Source organism: Pleurodeles waltl, chromosome 11, assembly GCF_031143425.1.
Source record: "Pleurodeles waltl isolate 20211129_DDA chromosome 11, aPleWal1.hap1.20221129, whole genome shotgun sequence".
Taxonomy (NCBI): domain Eukaryota; kingdom Metazoa; phylum Chordata; class Amphibia; order Caudata; family Salamandridae; genus Pleurodeles; species Pleurodeles waltl.
In genome coordinates this window covers 688374343-688387799 of record NC_090450.1, presented here as the reverse complement: position 1 = coordinate 688387799, position 13457 = coordinate 688374343, and positions in this window count along the sequence as shown.

Genomic DNA, 13457 nt, shown 5'->3' with positions numbered 1-13457 from the left:
GCCCTTTTCTTCGATTACAATGCAAGCTGGTGAACCTTCGAGGGGTGCAATATCCCCTATACTCGTAGTAATGTAGACACCTCCCCTTAAAGAACTCTTTAAAGCTTTGAACATTTTCATTTTTGTGACCTTTATTTTATTCAAAATTAAATCAGGAAGTGACTTTTAATCCCAGAATTCTCTTCACCCACCTTCTCAATCAATTGGGCTTCATGGACGGCTGGCAATCCGTGCACGGCTCATCTCACCAACCAACCTATCCCAGCGCGGCTCCAACGACGTCACACTCACACGTATTGCCGGCTGACAAAGTCTCGCTGCTTCTCCTCCCAACCTCAGATTTTGCTCTAGCAGCTACTCCTTCTTTCTCAGTTTCCCTGATTCGCAAGCAAAATTCGACCCGCAAATTTCACTCTCAACTGTTCAATGGGTCTGTCTGGGTGCAAATAGGACTCGCCAGATCTCAGTCAAAAATTTCTTTCACTACCTTTAAATTACTTTCCGACTCGTCGATCACGCCCGATCGACATATTAAACCAGACAAATTACAACAAAAAAACAAGTGTCTCATACACTTTTCCAATTTACTCCGGAGTCTTAGACACGCAGGGTCAACAACCACATGGACAATGTTTGAGCACAAAGCGCCACACACATGTGAAGTTCAACGTCTTCCGAACTCTCACACTTTGGAGTATGCACACTCCTTCTACATCATATGGAGTACGCAAACTCCCTATATCCTCAAAAACATCACAATTCACCTGTGATTGGCATAAGCTGTGCAAGCGCAAAACCTACTTCATTCACACTGTCACTAGAATGCCGAGAACATCCTCAACGAATCATTGGTAAGCTCCAAGATTCTGGAAAAGCCATTTTTAAGCTCTTAGGGACACATTTTCTCTCCAATTTTTATCATTTAATCAGAAAAATCCAAAATTCCACCAATTATTACCGAATCTACAAATTATTTTGCTCTTTGTAGGAGACTGACCCTTATCCTACTACTATCTCTGGGGACATCTGTTATTTCTTGCTTACAATCTCTGGGACCAAATATTCTATTAACTCTCTCTGGACCATATGATGGAGTCTTGAGGAGACAAACCATGTACTGGGCCTTTGTGATGGGCTTTTAAGGAGACTGTGATGGGCTTTGAAGGAGACTACTATGTACTGGGCCTCTATGATGGGCTCTTAAGGAGACAAACCACCAGACTGCTACCATCTCTGTTAGCACGTCAGACCTTAATAAGTAAACTTACAAGGAGACGCTTATAGGTCGATGAACCTTTTGACTTGCTTCGAAGTTATCCCACCATATATCCTGTATGTGCAGATCAATAACAACCAATAACATTAGTAATCAATAGGAGTCAGTAATTTACACACACCATAACCTTGCAGTCTTGAATAACCACACCTATAGGTAAGTTTGAAAGTTTATTTCCCTATATTAACAATGCTAATGTTACATAACTTAATCTCAAAATCAAATGATAAACATACAAAAACAACACTGGCTGACCAAAGTGGTGAAAGAATGGTAATCTAATCAAAGCTTGAGCTACTACATATTGTAAGGTTACTGTACAAATTAATAGCAAGAATAACTGTGCAAATTATATTACATGCATTTAGATTCAGCAAGGGAAATACATCAAATGTTATTCTATGTAACAAATTTCATCAGTGAGAACCCTAACTAACATCAGATTGGAATAGCATGTTTGGGCTTCATGCAAAACAATTCAGTCAGCACAAACTTGGAAAAACATCTAAGTATGGCTCTGAAAAATAGCGGTTGGCACGTAGGAATAAAAGCAAATAGACATAGCAATCAATAACAGTGACGGTATTCCTCTCCTCAAATGGATCGGAAAGCTAAGACATTCTTCGTTTTTGGGACATTAGTCTGGTCAGCGAGGCATCAAGATTCAGAATCAAAGTTCAGAAAAAGCAAAGTCTTTCAGCAATAAGTTAAGCACGTCTCTTCTCAAGACGTTCAAGAAAATAATGGCCTTACAACAAGATAGGAAATGGGTAAATGGTGTCTTCTTCTCAGTGCAGTCTAGCTAAGTTAGATTTACTAAAACTTCTTCCCAAGTCCCTATTGGTTCAAAAATTGAATTTTTACATTTAATCCAATGAAACTAAACACTCAAATCTCCAATTCTTCTAGTACATGGTTCACATGTCGATGATTGGTTTTCATCTCTTCCTGTCTAGTCATACAATATTGTTGCAGCTTATTTTCCAGTCAGTATGTTCATTGTCCTCTCCTGGGAAAGTCAGTCTTACACACACTACGTTAAACATTGTTGCACTATAAAATACTTAATCTCTTGGCAAGCAGTTCTCATGACAAAGACTTTTAGCTACAAGCACTTGGTCAGCACTGTGGAAAATCACAATTTAATTCTCTAAGCATCCATTTTATAAAATGCCTAAGCAATGCAGCTTGACATGAAGCCGGGCAACTAGGCCAAGACCTCATTAATTTAAGGACTTATGATTTATAAAGCTAATACATAATGCATAAGCCTTAATTTGACATATTACTACATTATTCAAACATAAGTTCATCATTTCATATTAATAAGCCAATAACAAGTACACTTTGTGAATACTGACGGACACACTGGTGGGCGCACCATCCAATGCGTGCATTATTTTTCCCTACGTTATTACATTTTCTATGCAATTTCAACACTCAGGATACATGAATAATCATTAATAATTTCATTAAAACGTCTGCGTTATCAATTCTAATCCCCTAAACCCTCGCATGTACTATACATGGAGATACATGTCACTGACAGTGAAAGTTACCTCAACCTTGTAGACATGTAACACATACTTTTTGAACCTATACCATCTTCAGATTGTCATTAGTATGGTGACAACACGGTTTCATGTACATAATCAAAAACACCTCATTTCACTTCCTCTACTAATGACATGCACATCAATACTTATAAACAGTAAGCCTGCACTTCACGAATTGTCATGGATATGAGTTTTCAGTAAATGACACAACTTTCATTACTACATCATACATTCTTGAGCCCTGAAGTGGCAGCTGCCAGACCTCCTATTGTGGACTTCAGGAAGTGACCTGACTCCGCTGGCGGATGTTGCCATGGAGGCAGGCCGTTTCAACCTCGGTGGACATTGCCATTGGAACGCATTGCTGCCTTTGGGAGACTTGGGCCAATGGCAACGTCCGCCGGTGGTGACGGTCCTGTACGTGATGGACGTGACCACCATCTTCTGCACAATCCCTCACTTGACTCCTGACATTGCTGCCAGCAAGACCTCCCTGGCCTGAGCTGCTGTGTACCTCCTCTGGGAGCAATCATGGCATGTCCTTCAGGTGATAGGGCCCCTGCTTTCCCTTCGGGAGAGCTCAAGAAGCTTGTGGAGGAGGTCCTACCCCTGTATGAACAGCTATATGGTGCACCAGAGGAGCAGATGAGTCAAATGCAATACCAATAGGTGAAAGGTAGAGTGTATAATGAGGTAGATGAAATGTGCATGAATGAAGGATTGAGCTATCATGTGTGGGTAGGTGGTTATGTGCACATGTGCATAGAAAGTCTGTTACCCCGATATATATTAGATAGTGTGTGATTTATGTACCCTGATCCACATATGTACATTACAGCATTTACATCAATGTTGGTGTGTCAAATAGTGGTAGAGATGTACCATTTTAAGGACATACTTGTGGTCTGGCTATATGTTTCTAGCCAAAACCTGGTACTGGGTATGCATGTTGTATGCCTGACTCCACTTCACACATGGCCTGACTACAGAGGGTGACTTGCAAAAGAGTTTGAGGTGTGAGGAAGGGTATGTTTGGCTACATGCACTACCTTGATTGTTCATCATATTTGTTTTGGGATGGTGCATATGAACATGACTTTCTTCTCTAGTCTGTGTCATCCATGCAAGTCAACTCCCATCAGGAAAAGGGGATCTGGCCTGCCATTGTCAAGAAAGTGAGGACCCTGGGGGTCTACAGCTGGCAGAGCACCCACTGTTAAAAGCGGAGGGAGGACCTGAGACGGTGGGCCACTAAGACCAGTGAGGCCCAGCTGGGGATGACCTCCCGAGGACAAAGGTGAGCCCATCACACTTTAACCCCTCTAATGGCCTGCATTTTGGTGGTGGCCTACCCTGAGTTGGATGGGCATTTGAGTATTGACTAAACTAATTTGCATTCTTCTGCAAGGTCAGTGTATGATGTAAAAGACGCTAAGCTGTGACAATGTACGAAGTGCAAAAGGTAAAATGTTTCCTAGGAAAACCTAGATGTAGAGTCCTCAACATTGTTACATAGATGTGCACATATTACTCACCTATGTCACCCCTTCCTTCTGTACAGTAAGATATGATGATGCCCATGTGACTGTGTCATATACGTTCCACTGAACTGCTCCTAGTTCCTTGCTACCTACAGATCCATACTCCCAATATCCTGATGGAAAGTTGTCCTGGTCGTTGCCCTCTGTCCTTTCCAAATGCCAATTGATCTATCTCTGTGTGCAACATTGAGCCTGACAAGTTAAGTACATGCATACTATGCCTGAGGTTTCCAATGAGTGTCAACTTATTGTGAGGCTGTGATCTCAATCTGACATTTTACGTGTCACACTTGCTACACTTACTCAGACCTGTTAGGAGGTGTCCCCATTGGTAAGTGAGGACTAAACATTGGCACCTGCGATGTTTCTTAAGAATGAACATCGTGCGTGTACTAAAACATTGTAGTATAACTAGACTCCCATTGAAACCCATATCATTGATGTGAGAGCTCAGAATATTAGTACCATGTACATGTTCCCTGGGTGGAAAGTGGCTACACAGCAATTTCTTATTCCAATGTGATGTGGGCATGCTAAATAGGCCACAAAATATTAGCAATAGCTACAATATACACTGGTTTTTACAAACATCATGTGTACATTGTTAGGTTCCGCCAAATATCAACATTGTGATGCAACTTAAACTTAGTTTTGCTATTGTGGATATATTTTTCAGGCTTTTGGTATGGGATCCTATTGTTTGTACAGACCTATTTGTGTTGCAGGTATGGTAGTTCACTTTCAAGTTGTTGGAATGGTATGTGTAGTCAGTCATTTGACTGGCCTCAAGGTGTATGTCTCTGTCATGTTATGCTCAGAAGTGTGTTGTGGCATTGTGATGTTCATAAACAGATTTAAGACTGCCCATGTCTGAACTGGATGGTTCTGTTCCCACTTGTATGATGGGCTATTGTTGTTGTCACTCATCATGATTAGTAGCAGTAGTAACTTTATTGCATTTTTATTTAAAATCATTGCATAAAATACAAATACATATACCATAAATGACTTCTAGTCACATACAATATCATCAGCCTCACTGCAACAAAATGCAAATGTCAGTGCAAATTGTGCTATAGAATCAGAATCCCATCATTTGTTATACATTCTAATGACGTTAAATACATGAGCAGCCTAAATATAATGCTATCTTCATATCAGTGTAAATGCTCAAGCCAAACAGGCTGTTCTTGAGTTATGTCATTACATCTAATAAAGTTAATTATTGTAAAAGATCTAAAACTTTAATACTAGAGTGCAGGTGACAGGAAGTGCTTGATGTTACCACACAATCTTATCCTTTAGTGTGCAATTTTAAGCTAGGACATGCAAGTGCAACACAACGAGCAAATACCTGTGCCAAAATTTCCATAATCTAACATTGCAGTAGCAGCAGAAGGCACAGAGTAAAGTAGTACAGCACTTGCAAAGTGCCACAAGCATTACAAGAGCAAATGCCTATGCCAAGATTCTCAACAATCTAGCATTAAAATCGCTGCAGAGAACACAGAGTAAAAGTAATGCACAATGGTGAGATCAGAAAAATAAAATACCCCATCATGCCTGCTGCTCCATGATCCAGCTCAGAGTCACAAATTTCAGTGAGATTATCTTTTGGCGTGCAATTTTAGGTTTGGACATGCAGGTGTGACACTTACAAAGTGCCATAAGCACAACGATGAACGAGCAGACGCCTGTGCCAGGTTCCCATGAATCTAACGTTGCAATAGCAACAGAGGACACAGAGTAAAATAGTGCAACACTTGCAAAGTGCCATCAGCATGGGGATGGAAGAAGTGATGCCTATACCAAGTTTCCTGACAGTCTGGCGTTAAAACCGCAGCAGGAAACACAGAGTAAAGTAATGCACAATTGTAGGAAAGTACCATCTTGCCTGGCATGTTACCCCCATATTTCACTGTATATATGTTGTTTTAGTTGTATGTGTCACGGGGACCCTGCCAGCCAGGGCCCCAGTGCTCATAAGTGTGCCCTGTATGTGTTCCCTGTGTGATGACTAACTGTCTCACTGAGGCTCTGCTAACCAGAACCTCAGTGGTTATGCTCTCTCTTTGCTTTCCAAATTGTCACTAACCGGCTAGTGACCAATTTCACCAATTCACATTGGCATACTGGAACACCCTTATAACTCCCTAGTATATGGTACTGAGGTACCCAGGGTATTGGGGTTCCAGGAGATCCCTATGGGCTGCAGCATTTCTTTTGCCACCCATAGGGAGCTCTGACAATTCTTACACAGGCCTGCCACTGCAGCCTGAGTGAAATAACGTCCACGTTATTTCACAGCCATTTACCACTGCACTTAAGTAGCTTATAAGTCACCTATATGTCTAACCTTTACCTGGTAAAGGTTGGGTGCTAAGTTACTTAGTGTGTGGGCACCCTGGCACTAGCCAAGGTGCCCCCACATTGTTCAGGGCAAATTCCCCGGACTTTGTGAGTGCGGGGACACCATTACACACGTGCACTATACATAGGTCACTACCTATGTATAGCGTCACAATGGTAACTCCGAACATGGCCATGTAACATGTCTAAGATCATGGAATTGTCACCCCAATGCCAATCTGGCATTGGGGAGACAATTCCATGATCCCCCGAGTCTCTAGCACAGACCTGGGTACTGCCAAACTACCTTTCCTGGGGTTTCACTGCAGCTGCTGCTGCTGCCAACCCCTCAGACAGGCTTCTGCCCTCCTGGGGTCCAGCCAGGCTTGGCCCAGGAAGGCAGAACAAAGGACTTCCTCAGAGAGAGGGTGTTACACCCTCTCCCTTTGGAAAAAGGTGTCAGGGCTGGGGAGGAGTAGCCTCCCCCAGCCTCTGGAAATGCTTTGATGGGCACATATGGTGCCCATCTCTGCATAAGACAGTCTACACCGGTTCAGGGATCCCCCAGCCCTGCTCTGGTGCGAAACTGGACAAAGGAAAGGGGAGTGACCACTCCCCTGACCTGCACCTCCCCTGGGAGGTGCCCAGAGCTCCTCCAGTGTGCTCCAGACCTCTGCCATCTTGGAAACAGAGGTGCTGCTGGCACACTGGACTGCTCTGAGTGGCCAGGGCCAGAAGGTGACTTCAGAGACTCCTTCTGATAGGCTCTTACCTGTGTTGCTAGCCTATCCTCCTTCCTAGGTAGCCAAACCTCCTTTCTGGCTATTTAGGGTCTCTGCTTTGGGGAATTCTTTAGATAACGAATGCAAGAGCTCATCAGAGTTCCTCTGCATCTCTCTCTTCACCTTCTGCCAAGGAATCGACTGCTGACTGCTCTGGACGCCTGCAAAACCGCAACAAAGTAGCAAAGACGACTACTGCAACATTGTATCGCTGATCCGGCCAACTTCTCGACTGTTTTCCTGGTGGTGCATGCTGTGGGGGTAGTCTGCCTCCTCTCTGCACTAGAAGCTCCGAAGAAATCTCTTGTGGGTCGACGGAATCTTCCCCCTGCAACCGCAGGCAACAAAAGACTGCATCACCGGTCCTCTGGGTCCCCTCTCAGCACGACGAGCGTGGTCCCTGGAACTCAGCAACTCTGTCCAAGTGACTCCCACAGTCCAGTGACTCTTCATTCCAAGTTTGGTGGAGGTAAGTCCTTGCCTCCCCACGCTAGACTGCATTGCTGGGTACCGCGTGATTTGCAGCTGCTCCGGCTCCTGTGCACTCTTCCAGAATTTCCTTTGTGCACAGCCAAGCCTGGGTCCCCGACACTCTAACCTGCAGTGCACAACCTCCTGAGTTGTCCTCTGGCGTCATGGGATCTTCTTTTGTGACTTCGGGTGAGCTCCGGTTCACTCCTCTTCGTAGTGCCTGTTCCGGCACTTCTGCGGGTGCTGCCTGCTTCTGTGAGGGCTCCTTGTCTTGCTCTCCTCACGCAATTGGCGACATCCTGGTCCCTCCTGGGCCACAGCAGCATCCAAAAACCCTAACCGCGGCTAGCAAGGCTTGTTTGCGGTCTTTCTGCGTGGGAATACCTCTGCAAGCTTCTTCACGACGTGGGACATCCATCCTCCAAAGGGGAAGTTCCTAGTCCTCTTCGTTCTTGCAGAATCCACAGCTTCTACCATCCGGTGGCAGCTTCTTTGCACCCTCAGCTGGCATTTCCTGGGCATCTGCCCAATCTCGACTTTGTCGCGACTCTTGGACTTGGTCCCCTTGTTCCACAGGTACTCTCGTCCGGAAATCCATCGTTGTTGCATTGCTGGTGTTGGTCTTCCTTGCAGAAATCCCCTATCACGACTTCTGTGCTCTCTGGGGAACTTAGGTGCACTTTACACCTACTTTGCAGGGTCTTGGGGTGGGCTATTTTTCTAACCCTCACTGTTTTCTTACAGTCCCAGCGACCCTTTACAAGCTCACATAGGTTTGGGGTCCATTCGTGGTTCGCATTCCACTTTTGGAGTATATGGTTTGTGTTGCCCCTATACCTATGTGCTCTCATTGCAATCTATTGTGACGGTACATTGCTTGCATTGCTTTCTATTGCTATTACTGCATATTTTTGGTATTGTGTACATATATCTTGTGTATATTTGCTATCCTCATACTGAGGGTACTCACTGAGATACTTTTGGCATATTGTCATAAAAAATAAAGTACCTTTATTTTTAGTATATCTGTGTATTGTGTTTTCTTATGATATTGTGCATATGACACCAGTGGTATAGTGGGAGCTTTGCATGTCTCCTAGTTCAGCCTAAGCTGCTCTGCTAAGCTACCCTTTTCTATCAGCCTAAGCTGCTAGACACCTCTTCTACACTAATAAGGGATACCTGGACCTGGTGCAGAGTGTAAGTACCCCTTGGTACTCACTACAAACCAGTCCAGCCTCCTACATTAGTTGTGCAGTGGTGGGATAAGTACTTGCAACTGCTTACCACTTTGTCATTTTGTACTTTTCATAAGAGAAAAATATACAAAACAAGTTCAGTGTATGTACACCTAACCAAAACGTTTTGATTTTCTTCTCTCACTCTATTGCTAAGTGCTGAAAAGTACCTCTAAACTTTCAAAAAGTTTCTTAAAAAGTTGAAAAAGTTTTTTTTTTCTGTTTCCTTAAAAAGTTCTGAAACTTTTTCTTTCTTTTACTATCCCTTAAACTCTTTTCTATCATGTCTGGTACAGGTCTTACTCTTGATCTGGCCAGCACAGCTTATGACCACCTTAACTGGAAAGCTGTAAGGAGTCTCTGCATTGATAGAGGTTTAGGGGTAGGGAAGAATCCCTCTATAGAATTGTTAGTTAACATGCTCATTGAAAATGATAAAGCCTTAGCTGGCACATCAGGTGAGAAATTAGCAGATGGTTCACACTCTGATTCTGGGGTAGCCCCACTAATAATGTTAGATGGTATTCTTTCCAACCTGCCCCTTAGCAGGCCACCTAGCATGGGTGGTACTAATGTGAGCTCTCATCACAGTAGGGATGTCATTCCTTTAGGCCAGGTTGTTAGGGTGCCAACTGTTAGGGACAGGTCTCCCTCTGTTCATTCACACCATTCTTCTGTGTCAAAGCATGCCCAACCCACCCACCCTGATGACAGAATGTTAGAAAGGGAACTCAATAGATTGAGAGTGGAAGAGTCCAGACTGAAGCTTAAACAGCAACAGCTGGCTCTAGACAGGGAAACTTTAGACTTAGAAAAAGAAAGGCAGAGGTTGGGGGTTGAGGGTTGGACCCCATGGTGGAAGCAGCAGTATTACAGATAGTAATCCTGTAAAAGAGCATGATTCTAGGAATCTGCACAAGATAGTTCCCCCTTACAAGGAGGGGGATGACATTAACAAGTGGTTTGCTGCACTTGAGAGGCCTGTGTTGTACAGGGGGTCCCTCAAAGGCAGTGGCTGCTATCCCGTGGCTATCTTTCAGTGGAAAGGGTAGGGATAGACTCCTTACTGTTAAGGAGAGTGATGCCAATAATTTTACAGTTTTAAAGAATGCACTCCTGGATGGTTATGGCTTAACCACTGAACAATACAGGATTAGGTTCAGAGAAACCAAAAAGGAGTCTTTACAAGACTGGGTAGACTTTGTTGACCATTCAGTGAAGGCCTTGGATGGGTGGTTACATGGCAGTAAAGTTTCTGACTATGAAAGCCTGTATAACTTAATCCTGAGAGAACATATTCTTAATAACTGTGGGCCATATGTACGAACACTTTTTCTCATAGACACAGAATGGTTAAAAACCTTTGCTACATCTGGCCCTGTGTGTCTGATTTGTTACACCAATATATAGTGGACTCAGATCTGACCTCTCCCCAAGAATTGGGAAAGAAGGCAGACAAATGGGTCAAAACAAGAGTGAACAGAAAGGTTCATACAGGGGGTGACAAGGATGGCAAGAAGAAGGATGGTAAGTCTTCAGACAAGGGTGGGGACAAATCTAAAAATGAGTCTTCATCAGGCCCACAAAAACACTCTGGTGGGGGTGGTGGTTCCAAATCCTCTTCTAATCAAGTAAAGAAACCATGGTGCTATTTATGTAAAGTAAAAGGCCATTGGACAACTGATGCCAGTTGTCCAAAGAAAAGCACCAAGCCTCCCACTACCACAACCCCTACTGCTACACCTAGTGCCCCTAGTAATAGCAGTGGTGGTGGGAGCAAACCTACTAATAGCCAATCCAAGGGAGTAGCTGGGATCACTTTTGGTAATTTAGTTGGGGTTGGTCTTGTTAGGGTGATCACAGAGGCTGTGTTAGTCTCTGAAGGTGCCATTGATTTGGCCACCTTCGTTGCTTGTCCCCTTAATATGGATAAGTACAAGCAACTTCCCCTAATAAATGGTGTTGAGGTTCAGGCCTACAGGGACACATGTGCCAGTGTTACCACGGTAATAGAGAAACTGGTCCACCCTGAACAACACCTACTTGGTCACCAGTACCAAGTGACTGATGCTCATAACAACACTCTTAGCCACCCCATGGCTGTTGTGAATCTCAACTGGGGGGGGGTTACTGGTCCAAAGAAAGTTGTGGTTGCCTCAGATTTACCTGTAGACTGTCTACTAGGGAACGATTTAGAGACATCAGCTTGGGCAGAAGTGGAGTTGGAGGCTCATGCAGCAATGCTGGGCATTCCTGGGCATATTTTTGCTTTGACCAGGGCTCAGGCCAAAAAGCAAAAAGGACAGGGTGACCTGGATCCTGGAACAATGGACCAAGTGCTCCCTAAAGCTAGGGTTAGTAAAGGTAAATCACTACCTACTATCCCTCTCTCTACAGATGATTCAACTTCTGAGGTAGAAGAATTTCCCCCCTGTGCAGAACCTTCACCAGAGTAGCTGGAAGCAGACACTGCTGAGCTTTTGGGTGGAGGGGGGCCTGCCAGGGAGGAGCTGAGTGTGGCACAGCAGACCTGTCCCACACTAGAGGGTCTAAGACAGCAAGCTGTCAAACAGCAAAATTGGTTATGTCAGTGACTCTCACAGAGTTTACTGGGAAGACAACCTCTTGTATACAGAGGCAAGGGACCCAAAACCTGGAGCTGCCAGGAGACTGGTTATTCCCCTGCAATACAGAGAGTTCCTCCTAACTCTAGCCCACGACATTCACTTGGCTGGACATTTGGGGCAGATGAAAACATGGGATAGGCTTGTCCCCCTGTTTCATTGGCCTAGAATGCCAGAGGACACAAAGGAATTTTGTAAGTCCTGTGTCACCTGTCAAGCCAGTGGCAAAACAGGTGGCACCCCAAAGGCTCCCCTTATTCCACTACCTGTGGTTGGGGTTCCCTTTGAAAGGGTAGGGGTTGACATAGTTGGCCCCCTTGACCCTTCTACGGCTTCAGGCAATAGGTTTATCTTGGTGGTAGTGGACCATGCCACCAGATATCCTGGAGCAATTCCTCTAAGGACCACTACAGCTCCTGCAGTGGCAAAGGCCCTCCTGGGAATCTTTTCCGGGGTGGGTTTTCCAAAAGAGGTGGTATCAGACAGGGGTAGCAACTTTATGTCTGCATACTTAAAAGCCATGTGGAAGGAATGTGGTGTAACATACAAATTCACCACGCCTTATCATCCACAAACAAATGGACTGGTTGAGAGGTTTAACAAAACTCTCAAAGGAATGATAATGGGACTCCCTGAAAAACTCAGGAGGAGATGGGATGTCCTGTTACCTTGCCTCCTTTTTGCTTACAGGGAGGTACCCCAGAAAGGAGTGGGCTTCAGCCCCTTTGAATTCCTATTTGGGCACCCTGTAAGAGGTCCTCTAACACTTGTAAAGGAGGGTTGGGAACAACCTTTAAAAGCTCCTAAGCAAGACATAGTAGACTATGTACTTGGCCTAAGATCCAGAATGGCTGAGTATATGAAAAAGGCCAGCAAAAACCTTCAGGCCAGCCAAGAGCTCCAAAAGCAATGGCATGACCAGAAGGCTGTTCTGATTCAGAACCAACCAGGACAGAAGGTGTGGGTCTTGGAGCCTGTGGCCCCAAGAGCACTCCAAGACAAATGGAGTGGTCCCCACATTATTGTTGAGAAAAAGGTAGAAGTCACCTACTTGGTTGACTTGGGCACTGCCAGGAGTCCCCTTAGGGTGCTCCATGTCAATCGCCTGAAACCCTACTATGACAGGGCTGATCTCACCCTGCTCATGGCAACAGATGAAGGACAGGAAGAAGAGAGTGACCCTCTCCCTGATCTCTTCTCTTCCACAGAACAAGATGCTCTTGTGGAAGGTGTAGTTTTAGCAGATTGTCTTACTGCTGAGCAAAAAGACCACTGCATAAATCTCCTGGGTCAGTTTTCTGAACTCTTTTCTACTGTGCCAGGCACCACTTCTTGGTGTGAGCACACTATAGATACTGGAGACAGCTTGCCTGTCAAAAGTAAGATCTATAGGCAGCCTGACCATGTCAGGGACTGCATAAAACAAGAAGTTCAGAAAATGCTTTCTAGGGTGTTACACCCTCTCCCTTTGGAAAAAGGTGTCAGGGCTGGGGAGGAGTAGCCTCCCCGAGCCTCTGGAAATGCTTTGATGGGCACAGATGGTGCCCATCTCTGAATAAGCCAGTCTACACCGGTTCAGGGATCCCTCAGCCCTGCTCTGGCGCGAAACTGAACAAAGGA